General features: G+C 29.5%; 1 protein-coding gene across 3 annotated transcripts in view; it reads left to right on the forward strand.

Annotated features, from left to right (window-relative positions):
• The window catches only part of Klu (zinc finger protein klumpfuss), a 142,910-nt gene that overhangs the window by 10,208 nt on the left and 117,894 nt on the right, over nucleotides 1-14,808 (forward strand). The window contains exon 1 of one of the 3 annotated variants that reach the window (XM_074244732.1): nucleotides 8,829-9,197. The exons of the other annotated variants lie outside the window; for them this stretch is intronic. The gene's annotated coding sequence lies outside the window, so the exon portion shown is untranslated. Of the gene's footprint in view, nucleotides 1-8,828; nucleotides 9,198-14,808 lie in introns of those variants that run through there. 3 annotated transcript variants of the gene reach the window in all.

Raw genomic sequence — 14,808 nt, forward strand, 5'->3', positions numbered from 1 at the left:
TTTCGCGATTATCTTTCTTGTTCGTTTATTTTTTTTCTTTATCAGCTTTTGTTTTATTTATCTACTTCCTCGATACATACCACGGTAAGCCGACTTCTCACACCTACATAGATAATACATAAATGATAATTATCGTGATAACTTGTAGTATTAATTAGCAATTTGAATATATAATGAGATTAAAATAGTATTTGTTTTTGTAAATACCTCCGTCTGCTTAGATGCTGGTGATAAATTTGCATGAAAAATAAGAGGCTTTTAAAAATTCGTACTTATTAAGTATTGAAATTTTAGTAAATAAAAAATAATTATTTTGTTAATAATATTCGAGGGATAAATAATACTGAAATTTTAAAAAATATTAATGTTTAATCATCAGTTTCTGAATTTTTTATTAGACTATTACAATTTTTATATTTTTGTATGTATTCAAAACAATTCAAAAATATTACGTTAAAGAAAAATTATTTGATTCAAAAAATTTTTTTTGAAAATTTTACTTTTTTTTTAAATATTCAGTTCGAATTAATTTTTAAAATTCACGAAGCAAATAAAAAATCAAAACAAAGGAGACGAAATGACAATGGTCTTGATTGAACAATTTTATTAAGTCTAGTGAACAATTTTTCAATAATTTTCTGCTCAATTCAAAATAACAAAATTCTTTAAAATGATATTCTTGGATCAAGATTTTTTTCTTTGATCATCTTAATTTTTTTAAGAGAGCAGTATCAGAAATTTTTCTCACTTTATCGGAAAAGCTTAAAAAGCATCTCAGAAAATAAACAAATCCAAAAAATAATAATATTATAATCGAATCCTGATATACTCCAAGTAAGAAAAATGTTACGTATTCTGTGTATTTGAATTGGAGATAATCTTACAGCCGTTTAACGATCTTTGTCAACCGATAACCAAGGCCCGGGACAGCCAGTTTTACTACGTAAGAATTCAACCTGTCTGCTCAAGATATTAACACACTGTTATATTATTTAAACTCGACTGATTATTATTATCCACGTAACACAGTCATTGGTGATTGGTCACCCGTGATTGGTAATTTTGTTTGATGATTCAGCATTTACTTCTCCTGTCTTATGTTAGACATGCACTTTATCGTTCGATAATTAATTCAGAATCATTTGACTGAAATTCAAACCCAACTGACGTGGGGCTGAGCAATTATTTAAATTACTCGAGCTAGGAGTTAGTAAGACAAAGGAATTCAACAAAACTTGTCATCCTTCTCCAAAATGAAAGTGAAGTAAAATTAAAATTAAACAAAAATTTCTGAACCTGTTTGAAAGTTTTGTAGTGAGTCTAGTGTTTAGTTGCTCCCACGATAACTCTTGAGTTAAACTTCCAGGTGTAAGCTACTTTTTTTACCCCGTATATATCTTCAACGCGCTATATATTTTTAAAATGCGCACCCCGAACTCTTGAACATAAAAAGCGAGTGAGCGATATATTGCACAACACGTATTAACTAAACGCAAAATCAATATAATAATAATATTCTTGTGTACAAGAACGCGCCGCGTCCAGAGCGGCAAAGAGAGAGAATGAATCATTAGGAATAAAGGAAGTGAAGAGAGTGTCAAAAGAAAAACTCTGAGTATGAGTATGAAAGAAGAATATAGAATAAATAAAAGACTATGTAATGCTACCAAGGGGTAGAATTAGAAGGAGGTACACCTTGTCCGGTTTTAATGTGTGGGAATTTGCGCAAGCTGTTTTATTTTTTATACGCAAGCGCCTCATGATTGTTACGCGTCCCGCCAAAAAGTATTTTTACCCTCTGTCCCCCTCCTTTTATTTATACATGAAATTCTCCCACTTGGCTTCGCTTATAAACATTGCGAGGGGAGATCCACCAGGGGTGAATTTTACTTATGGTAATAGAGAAAGAATGAAAGAGAAAAAAAATAAATCTGTGGGAATTCCGATGGTGGATGGATCACCCAGGAGAGGGAGAACTCACCACGTGGAAAGATTTTTCCCGCCAGCTAGAGGGTAAAGGTAATAATTGTTTGATGCCCAATGACGATTTTATAAGAATTGTTATGGGTATCGGGCTCCTTTGTTATTTCTTTTTTTTTTTCTTTGGTCATGATGGGGATGATTGTGACAGAGATCGAGGATAATTCAGGTGAAATTTTTCGTGAGAATTTTATAGCAAGAAAAGCTTGAGAGCAGGAGGAAGCTTGATGACTTTTCTTTTGTTGGAGATTAAATTACAAAGGAGAGAATTGTTGGTTAATTTCGTTTTTTATGTCTTTATTTGAAGGGAATTGGATGTAAAGGGTGGAGGTTTTTTTTAGTGATTATTTTAGTTAGAGTGTTGATTGAGATTTAGATTGAAAGAAAACTCATTGATTGAAGAGAAGCATTGTTGATCAAATACAAAATTATTTTTAAGAAAACTTTGAGTTTTGATTCAAGAATTTTACGTTTTTTAGCAAAGAGAAATTCGAAATCTGATTGAAAAATTAAATTGATTCAAAAGTATTTTTTTTTTTCATCCATTCAATAAAATTCAAAATCAAAAAGCACTATTCTTTAAAATTGACGATAATTTTGTTTTTCTTTAAGAATTTTATATTTTTCATTCATGAAAAACTTTTGGCATTCAATTTAACAAAACAAAATCAAATTTTGAAACGTTGAAAAAAATTTTTTAAATTAATTTTTTGTCAAATTAAATTTTAACTTTTTCGATATTTTTACTCTAAAAAACAGACAAGTGATTCTCTTTAATTTGGAAGAATGTAGGTTGTTTTTTGTCAAATGATGTTGAAATCTCAACTATAAAATACAAGCCCCTAAAAATGTAATAACAGATCGCAAAAAATCAATATTTATATACATAACATGTAGAAATGTAGATAGTGAGATGTTATTATTGTAGTAAACCTTTTCTACCTTAAATTTCAATATCCAAGGCAAACGTGAGGGCATTTGCATGTCTTCACCCTCTTGACCATATATATTAATGCGCAGAAGTTCCATCCAGGCCCTCTTACTTGTATATCTGTTCATTGTTCGAGTATAGCACGCGCTTATATTTCTTACGAGATAAAGTGCGTTCAGGTGCGCACGTGTGGGTATTTGAGCGAATGCCTTGACAGAGGGGTAGAAAAAAGGAGGCAGCTAATGTGCCGGCATAACAGCTGCTCCAATGATTATTCTCACGGGTCCAAAAGCTAGCCCGAGACAATCGAACTTGATTCTTGATGGCTGGTGGCTATGAACAGAGAGAACTTTACTTATATTAGTTTATTGACTGTGAATAGAAAATTCTAATCTACCCCTTGTAGATTTTACGTTTTGATTTCAATTTTTAAATAAAGTCAGTTATTTACACTTTGATGTTCACGGAAGAAATCAAACTTCTGATAATATTACGGCGGTAAAATCGTTTGTTCAACTTTTTGACTGGAGTCAAATTTTTCTTGAATCAAACATTGTTTTTTTTTTCAACGTAACTTTGATAAAAAAATTTTGAAAATAAATTAATTAATTAAAATGAAAAATTCTTGAACCAAAAAACAATTTTGCGAAATTTGATCACATTACATTTAGCAAAAAAAAATTTTTAAATTAAGTAAAATGTACTTCTGAAAAAATTCCTAATCTAAGAATTTTTTGGCTTGTTTCAAGATGATCATACTCTTCAAAAATTATGTTTTTGGTTTAAATTAGAGGAAAAATTGTCTTCTTAACATCGAACCAATCAACAATTTTTTTTTTTTTGAAAATTATTAATATTCAAAGCTAAAAAGTAAAATGAAGTAATAAATCATTAATAACAATTTCTTAATATACATTTAATTATGAAAAAGAATAAATAAAAAAAAATCACTTATTCACGGTTCAAAAACTATCTAGAGTACCAAAAGTCATTAATAAAACGTCTGATTGTCACTTGGTTTGATTAATTGATGGTATATCGCGAGATCTTTGATTAAATTGCTATCATCAGCCCATACCGGTCACTCTTTAATCACCATTAAGTAGTTTCTACTCACTACTATTGAGAGAGCTACAATAAAATACGGTCTTTAATTAAATGAAAATCATACTTTCGTGATAAAACAAACAACCAGAAATACAAAACAATACATGAATACATAAATAAATGCTTGGTGATTCGATTTAAGTTTATTTTGCAGATCTTTGTAGGTTTTAGGTCACCAGGAACAGAATGTAGAGTCCCGCGAACCTCCTGGTTGCATAAAAGATCATATGTAGCTACTGCGTATCCTGCATAATTCATAATATTCTCTCCATTTATATCCGATGTATATTATTACTCAGAGAGTCAGCTCTCAGTCTGATACATCTCGCCAGATCGGCTTCGATCAAATTTAAAGTTAACGTAAATACAAAGCGTGTTCTTAGAGTTGATGATCAAAATCAAAGCCTCGATTAAACTTCAGCTAGGATATTATATACATTTTTTTAAATAATGGCAGGATCAAAGCTCGGCTTATCGATGCCCCGTAAATAAAATCGTTGTCTAGAGATTGTCCCGCACCGATAAGTAGTAGAATAATAAGTGTACTGAGAGTATGTACACTTATTTTTTGTTTTAAATAAGTGAAATTTCGATCGAGATCTTGTCTAGTAAATTCTTTTCCAATTTAAAAATTTTTGCTTTTATTAAGGCTTTCATTTGAATAACTGCTCAATAATACATTAGCTATATTATTAATAAAATAAGCAAAATTAAAAAAAAATTTTTTTCTCAAAGTTAGGCATTCAAAATTTATTTATTTAAATTCATTTTATAATACAATTTTGTACTTTTTTATTGTCTGTAAATGAATACATAAAAAAACAAAAATCATAAATTCATCGGATCGGATGAATTCTTTTGTTAAAAAAATAAGAGCGATAGCTTTTCACTAAAAACAGTAATTTAACTTTTAAAAAAAGGTATTTCTCCAATTGTCTACCGTAATTATTGTTTACTTCTCTGGAAATTTGACCGAGCGCCAAAATGAAATGTGTAATAATTTAAAAAGAATTTTATAACCGGTCGAAAGCATTGTTAAGAATCTGAAATTGAGAATGACAAAATTTGTTCCACGTAAATGGGGGCGCTGCGTGATTCTGTCAAGGTAAAAACATTTAATTTTCGGTAAAATAGTTTATTTAATTGTATAGGCGTGTATATACTTTGTCTGAGTTGGCAAAAATCGATATATTGTGCGGGTGAATAAGAGCGATAGTTTCTACCAATGGGGTCTGTGTTGCGTAATTATATATTGGTTGACGACGGGTTGACCACGGAACAGAAACCAAGAAGCTACTAACAGTTACTATCTTGCTCTCTAGGTCAGATGATTCTATGCTATTTCACTTGATTACATTTATTATCCAAGTTAAATGCTCCTCAAATACTTTGCTTCTCGAAAGTATTTGCCAAGTATTTTTTAACAACCCCCTTTTGAGACAATCGCTTTCAATTATTCGTCAAACCCTAAGACTTCAATTTAATCACAACAAATTATCTCGAAAACCTATTTTCGGCTTACCTGCATTTTACAGGAAACAATTTTCACGTTAATTATTATTTTATTTATTTTTTTTTTTTTTTTTTTTTTTCAAACTTTTGCTTTAATCAATCCTCTGAAAAAATCTGTTGGTGTAGTCATTTATGTATTTATCAAAATATCTAGACCGACAAAAAATTACCTTGATTCAAGAAAAAAACTTTTGACTTGAGAATTTAATTTGAAAAACTTTCATGGTCTTGATTTAAGTAGTAAAATTCTTATGAACTGAGAACTTTTTTTTCAAGAAAATTAAACTTAAAAATAATTTTTTTTTCTAGCGTATACAATGAAAAAACAGTTTATTATAATTTATGAACTAAAAATTAATTTAGTAGTTGATAAAATAAAAAAACAATGTCATATAAGCTTCTTGAAAAAGATAAATAAAATTATTTTTATTTTAAAACTTATAATCCAAAAATTAACTCTCTTCTAAAGAGACAAATCAGCAACAATACGCCACCTATCGGAGATTTAAAAAATTAACCAGCCTACAAATTATATATGACCATATCGAGCTAAATATGCCCGTGTATGGCCTTAGATGCCTATATATTGCCATATTTCGTTACATATAACCGTATCAAAAAATTTTTTTCACGATTCTTTTGAAATTTTTTTTTCTGATAGAGATGTTTTTAAACTCGTTATTTATCTTCTTACGCCTACGCTTGATAGCACAGATCATACATATCTGGTGACCTAGCGTTTATTTTGAAATTAATGTATATGTAAGAAAAACACAGTCTATCTAAATAAATAAATAAATAAATGTATCACAGAATTAAATTAAATATTTCTACACTCTCATTTTGAAATAATAAATTATTTGTTCATTAACTCATTAAATGAGTAGATATTTTCATTAATTAAGAATTAAGGCCGTTTACGGTTCATTGAAATTTAATTTAAATTTTTACCAATGTTTCACTAATTTATTTAATCGTTATCGTTATTACTTTAAATATAATGTATTGAAATATTGAATTCATTTTTTATAATAAATATTTAACTAATCGTTTAAAGTATATTGATGTTTATTTTAGTAAAATAATTTTTTTAAGACGGAAAAAAATTTTGAATAAATTTTGATTAAAAAATTTTAAAAATTAAATTTCAAAATAAACTGTTCATTTTTTTTTTCACAAATTTCGAGAAATAAAAAATTTATACTTGAATATATCTATTAACTTTTCATCTAAAAAATTATAAATAACTAAATGACAGCAACAATAATTGAAAGTATCATTGACAACCATTATAAAAAATTATTTATTATATTATTAACTACTAAAACGTTAAATTATAAAATATACGACTGCAAAGACTGGTAAAGAGTCTTATAATTAAATTCGATGAGTCCAAAACATTCCGTTTGACTTATGCGCTGACCATGACGTTCAATTGGTATCAATTTGTTAAATGTACCAATTTGTTCGATTATTTGTACTTGGATCTAGTGGGTGGCTCAATAAATCATAAAATGATCATCCGTGGCTGGTATCGTTAAAGCTTATTAATCAATAAAACAAATAGTGTTTTTATTGTTATTAATTCAAGCTTAAAACCTTCTCGAAAGAATAATAATAATAATAAAAATAAAATTTAAATGAACAGGGCGTCTTGAACCTCTGTGGGACGTGTTAAAGTGTTATGTTGATACGTGTACAAATCGACAGCATTATGCTGTACTGTGTGCGAATGACACGAGAAATCTCAGAACGATACGACGACTGACTAGTTACGTAACATGACATTACCATACCGTTGCATGACATGTACGCATGCATGCACGGGTTCATAAGACTCACAGCTCCCAGCTGTACGCAATGAAATATAAGTCCTTCTATTCCATATGTATTATACTTGTATTTGTATGCTTTCGTCTACAAAGCACATACGACATAAATATATTTGCAATCTACTTTTAAACCTCATATTACATTTTTTTTGTCACTTCTAATTAAATTTCTAACTTTAAAATTTTAATGAAAAAATTCTTCAAGAATTTGGAGAAAAATTTCAATTATTGATACTATTTATTATTTTTGTTTCGTCACAACCGATCATTTATTCAAACTCAAGCTCTAAATTTAAAAGTACCTTTTATTTAGTACTAGGAATTCAAATTACGCGTTTTAATCCTAACCAATAAGGAATCAGTAACCTTTCTTTCGAGATTTTTGATACTAAACTAACTTCTGTTCAATCATAAATTTTATATTATCGAATAGAAAAATAAATCCACGGAACAAAGATCCTCGGCTCTCTTTTTTCAATTTTTGGGTGCCACGCAGTGTTCCATCCACTTCATCCCCCATCATTCATAGACCAAACACACGTCGCAAATCCAGCAGGTTTGTGCTCGCCACAAAGAGGGGATGGAAAAATAATAAAAGAGGGTGTGTTCTAAACATGAATTTCTTGGCGGCGTGGGAACTTACAGAAGGGCGGTTTCCACCCCTAGGAATCCTAACAGGCCTAACGATCATCATCATTCCTGCGGTCTCCATCTCTAGTTGTGAGAAGGATGTGCCAGCATCAACTTCTTCAAATTTATTAACTTAAAAAATTCCAAACAAAACAAAATTATCAAATTTTTGACAAAATTATCAAATCTTAAAAAAAAAAAATTCTCTTATAAATTAAATTTTGATTGAGCCGAAAAAAATTCCTTCTTGCTCTAAAATAATTTAGATAAAAATTCTGTTATTTACAGTTTAGTGAAAAATATATTAAGATCAAAAAATTGTGAACAAGCAACAAAAATCTAAATAGTTAAAGATCTTTGGTTTAATGTTGTGTGTTATATGTTTTGTTTTGTTTTGTACCACATATGTGGACATATGTGTACGTTCTGTTCGAACACTAAGAGGGCGGTACGAACGAGAGGAACGAGGGGAACGGAACCCCACTACTTGGTCTATTCCCCCACTGGGTGAACTGTCGCGTGTCTGAGCTCCCACTCCTCCTACCATCTTGCATCCACACATGTGAAATGTGAATCTCTTGATATCTCGCGTGGAGTGCATTCGACCCTGTAACAACTCCGGTATGGTATAGTGTACTTGTACATGTACTAGACGTGAAAGGGACGACAGTGACTACCTTTCAGGACAACTACCGAGTACCCAGTCTCCTCCCTTTCCCCTACCGATAGAGGGTGAAAATTGTCCCGGGTGGGGAATAAGAGGGAGGCTAGGGAGTCAACAGACCGAGAACAACACCGAGAAGAGCTTGTAGGTGTACATGCCACCAGTTGCGCGTACTTCACGACACCAGAGTACACACGGTGATTTTACTTGAGTAGAGGCTTTCCTCCATCCAAGAGTCGCCAATTATTTCAGCTCTGACATTTTTTTTATCTATTATTTATTATTATTGCTCTGATTATTTTGATTGCTATTGACATGTGCGATATTTAATCCACGGTTTAGTTTCATCGAGTGAGGAAATTAAACGAGTGATTTGTGGTTGAGTGGATTTTGGTGATTGTGGATTTTATATTTATCTGCCTTTATCTGTTTGACGCTTCTTCTTTGTGAATACAGATGAAGATTCCAAGGAGATAAGGAGCTGGCTGAAATTATTATCGAAACGTCGACAAGCAGAGTCACGCTGCTTTCTATACCTAAGGTGAGTTATTTTTTTTTTGTTTTGATCTTGTGAGTGTTGTTAGTTGGTTTCAATTAGGGAATTTTATTTTTGTATTGATTTAATAAGTTAAATAAATTTTTGAATTAAAGTTCAAAGAAATAAAAGTATAAAATTAAAATTACGAAAATTTTACACACTTGCACTGACAAAAAAATTAACTTGCTTCAAGAGAAGACTTTTGAATTTAAAAAAATTTATTATGTAGAATTAAATAGAAAAATTCTTGAACTAATAAATTTAATAAATAGCTTCAAAAAATTTTTTGTCTTGTTTTAAGACAATGAAACTCTTCAAAATAACTTTCTTGGTTCAAGAATTTTTCTCTTGAATTGAGGAAATTTTTTTTTCAGTGAGGGTGTTGGATTATCACAAATATGAAAGCTATTTGTTCACAAATATTTTTAAAATTTCAAGAGAATTCGAGGAAAAAATCAAGGATTAACAGAAAAAATTAAAATATTATTCGAAAAAAAGTTTCATGACAATAACACTTTATTTGTTATGAATTTATATATGCAGTGTAAACTAATGTGAATAATTTTATCTTGATAATAATATTTAATATTTAAAAATTTTTTTACACGTTTGAAAACAATGTAGCAGTTACAGAAAAATTTTTTTCTTGTTTAAAAATAACTCGAATCTTCTAAAAAAATTTTTGGTTCAACTAAATATTTTTTTTTTGCATATAATATAATATTGATCTTATTTGTGTAAAATTTTTAATTTATTGTTATTTAATTATTGAATTTTAAATCATCAATTTTGTCAAAAAAAGCTTCAACAAATTTATTCTTCGATGTTATTTTTATTTTGGCGTAAAAATATTGTTATAAAAAAAATTGATTATTAATTTTTGAGGGTAAAAAACATTAAGTACTCTTGTACAGTATTTTTGGACAAAGTGATTTTTTGTTAGATGATACAAAGAATAAAATATGAATATTATCCAGTAGTTTTTAGTAATTTTAATGATAATTACGTATTTAATTGCGAGACGAAAGGATATTTAACGGAGGGTTTTGTGAGCAATTTATAGGGCAAAATATGTGTAATATAATTTGGTTTGGGTTTGAGTAAACGGCGAAGTAAAAAAATGGCAAAATGTTGCGTGCCGAAACTCGTTCGTTCGGGACGCACGAATGGAAAGTTCAGTAAAAAGACTACTATACGTATGATCGTGCTATGCGTGAGCAAGGATATATGCAGGCCCAAAGTCATGCATCCGAAACAACCGTGTTGCACTTTAACTCTGCTCGCAAGCATCTTTAAACCGCAACCAGCAACAGCTCCCTCCTGTACTGAAACTGCACATGCTTTTGTACAACAGTCCAAAGAAACGCGAACGATATAATACCTTTTTTTACTTTTGTTATTTACATATTTTTTACTGACAGTTCATTCACCTAATAAATTTTTTTTTTTGACTTTATACGTATAAAATATTGTTCAATTTAATATTCATCAAGGAACAATGTGGCTTTACTTGGTAGTTTTTAATTAATAAATATCGCAAGTCAATCATTCGAAACTTTGCCTTTTTCGGGATAATTAAAACCCACTTTTAAGATATACGTTGTGGATACTTTATCGTAAGCCCACGTATAGTCGTGTCAGTATTATTTTTTAGGGCGGACAATGTCTTGACAAGCCTTGAATTATCCAGATATCCTCGACAATTTTTTTTTTTTTTTCAAGCTTAATTTTTGAGGAATTTAAAAGATTTGTTTGTTTCAAATTTATAAAAATTTACTAGCACAATAATTATAAATCCTGACGAATTTTCTTCAATTTTTTTTAAAAAGTGTCTTTAAAAATTTTGCTGTGGAAAATTCAATTTTTACTTTTTTAAAGATAATTTTGTAATTTTTTTTTATTAAAGTTCTCAATTTATCCATAAGGGCGTACATAAGAGCTTTTTGAACTTCTGGCTATGAAAATTGAAGTTTCCGAAAATTGAAAAAAATTAATTTTTAATTTTCAATTTTTATAGTCAAAATTTCTTTTTTATATACGCCTTTTTGGCTGTGAGAATTTTTTTTCCTTAAAACCAAAAAATGCATCAAAAAATTTTTCTTTGCTTAAAATTTTTATAATCAAAAAAAAAAAATCAAAGTTTATAACTTTTAACAGTTAAAATTTTAATTTGTGCCTTTTTTATCTAATCTCTATAATTTTAAAAGCCTAAATTTTTTTTACAGTTACTCAAAAAAAAAAATGAAAAATTTTTATCGTAATTTACAAAATAAAAAATCAACTAATTTCAATTGACCAAAAAAATCTATTATTCCAAAAAACTTAAATAACGAATTTTTATATTGTGTGAATAAAATTAGTCAAGCATATGAGAATGACTCGCGAATAAAAATGTGAGCAGCTGCGTGGGGGTTCAATTCACATTTCTTTATCCACCCATACTTTTTTTTTTTTTTTTTTTTTATTACAATATTATTCGTTTTGTATTTAAATGTACAGCAATAGCAGTAAAAGTAAGATAAAAAAGTGTCTAAGATTTTGATAAACGACCGGCCGTCGGTGGCATTGATCCCGCTGCTGGTCTTCAATAACAAAACCAAGACTAACAAGACCAAGAATCAATAAAAATAAACAGTTAGATTACCTGTTGCAGTTGTATTTTATTTGGGCAAGAGTAAGACAAGCTGAGACATAAAAAATGCTTTGGAAAAAGATTGGCAAGAAGCGCCGGGTGCTTTGGTCCAAAAAAGATTCAGTAGCACGTGCCCCATTGAGTTATACAAACCTATAGTATTCTATAAGTCGGTCCTTTACACCCTCGCCGTAACCTAAACCTTCTCTGTCGACAGATCCTCTATCTATTTCTATCGTACATTGCGTATTACATCGGTAGTTGGTATTTTATTTACAGTCCCATCATCATCATCATCATAATTCCAAAAAGAGATCCATGACCAAGCTTTATTCTATAGATACACCGGTACGGGTTTAAAATTTTTTTATCCGCTCTCCTCATTGCGCTTTATCTTCTTCTATTATATTTATTTTATTTTATATAACAAGACGTTACAATCCAAGTGTCTCCGATCTTTATTTTGGGGGGCGATGCTCGGTATACTATTTTATTTTATACCAGTCGAGGATCGTTCATCCGCACGTGCGATGTCTGTTACTCAGCATATTATTACATGGATTTTAGTTTTCAATGAAGATATATCTAATTATTTAAATAGATATATCATTTTTATAATTGTTAATTTTTTAAATATTATTGAAACAATGTGTCACTGTTGGTTTTAATTATTAAATTACTCCAAAGAGTATTTGTGGTAATTAAAATATATCCGACACAAGTTTTTAACAATATTGAAATTTATTATTGTATTCCTTGTATTAAAATCCTTGTTTTAACTGACAATTAGACTTAATAAAATAATAAAATGATACTTTAAAATTTTGCTTTATTAAATAATGACTTTTATTAAATTGCACTGTACCTTCTTAAATATAAACGTTTTTAAAAATATAAGCTCATCCCGATGTTACACTCATCAAGAGCTTTCATTTGAATACCAACATGCATTTCGATATATTTTTATATATATATATATATATATATATATATATATATATATATATATATATATATATATATATATATATATATATATATATATATATATATATATATACATAATATATATATAAATATATGAAAAATTGATGTGGGTACTCAAATGAAAGGTCTTGATGAGTATAACATCGGGATGAGCTTATATCTTTAAAAATGTCAATAGTTCACAAGATACAAGGTAATTTCTTAATTATGTATCTAGAGATAAATTTTCGAATGCAGCCTAAATAATTATTATAATAAATTGACTATCGGTGAGAATGATAAAAGGCACAAATTCAAGTCAAGACTTTTGCAATAACACTAAAAAAACCGAGTTTATTATATGACTATCCTGGAGACGAAATTTTTCTGATTCTCTTAATAATTTAGATAAAATAAAAAATAAATTGGAGTAATTTTTAGTGGATTTAAATGAACCTTGAGTGGTTATCATTTAAAATAAAAAGTAGAGTGTATTTAATGAATTAATTAGTAATTTAATAAGGATTATTATGTCTTAATCCAAGTACTGAGCTCTTAAGGCGTCAAGGAGGTCCTGATAATTGTCGATTATATTTTTCCCGATAGCGCTCGCGACGGAGAAATAAACGAGAATGGAAACAAACTAAACCACTTAACGGGTGATATGAGCATAAAAAACAAAGATAAAAAATGATCTTTGAGAGTCATTAAAAACATTAATTACTGAGTTTATTAACCAATTTGGTTATTAATTAAAATTCATATCAGCTGATAATGATAATTTATTTAACTATTTTTAAAATTGATTTTCCTGAACTGAAACTCGTGCCTCGTGTCACCAAAAATCACTTCCGAACAAAGAAGTACCATCAAATTTGTCAGTTTAGCAACTAATGTAAAGCCCAGTTCATAAATCTTAAATCAAAATATCAGAGTACAAGATACTAATGTTAAAACGTGCTGTATGCTTACATAAAAGAGTAAGAGGGCGTAAAGGACCCCAATGTAAGAAAACTAAACACGCCTTTTCCTTCCACAAAAGCTGTTGCTGTTTCTGTTGTAGTCAAGCTTGCTATTCCATTTAGCCGATGTAGCGGGTGGTGGTGTGTCGACTTTTATCTCCGGGCCTTTTAGCTAAGATCGTTACATAGGTTTTCACAATAACAATCTAACAAGACAGCTTCTGCCTGAATGACCACCCGCCACTGTTTGGTCTATTTTACGATCGATGGATAATGCCCGCTGCATGAGCTCCTACACGCCTGACAACCTGATGGTCAGTTTCTGAAAAATATTTTTCATTCTCCGGATCCAAAATAGCCCTGGACTCTATAACGATAAATAACATCAATGATCAATAGTACATATAACATATAACATAGCCAAGATTGTTGTGATTATTATAATGATAATGATCCTACTAATAAGGATATAGATTTACGTTAACCGCTACGGCAATAACTAATATAATATAATAACTGGACTATGTTTTTTTGAATAATAAATTGACTAATAGAGTTAAATAAAATGTTTCGGATGATTAATTAGATTTTTTTTTAGACCACAGGGGGCGTTTTATTCACGTGAGTCCTTCGTCTCGATAAAAAATAATGTTAAATTACAATGAGCGCCTGATGTTACTCCCCGCGAGTAATCTCTGCGTGATTTTAATTCCATCTCAGCGTTCATTTGCGCACATGTAGTAACACAAGATATTCCATTATTTTTTATGTTCGGAGAAAAACTAACTATGTAACTTTCGAGAGAAATTATTCTGATGACCGGTTTTTTGTTTCGAGAATTCGCCTCTTGAATTTGATACTCTTGAATCATTGTTTGTTGGTTGATTATTTTATTCGTATGCATAATTCAACAGTCAACGATCTGAAGTCGGCAAAATCTAATTTTTTAACTTGGTGTATAATTTTTTAATTTGGTATATAGTTCTCGATTGCTGAACAAAATACATACTTTAGTGTGTCAGTTAATTAACATAATTATATATTATCTAAATAC

This window comes from Cotesia typhae, unplaced genomic scaffold (assembly GCF_013202065.1).
Source record: "Cotesia typhae breed Kobodo isofemale line unplaced genomic scaffold, CoteBio_Ctyphae contig_44, whole genome shotgun sequence".
Lineage (NCBI taxonomy): Eukaryota > Metazoa > Arthropoda > Insecta > Hymenoptera > Braconidae > Cotesia > Cotesia typhae.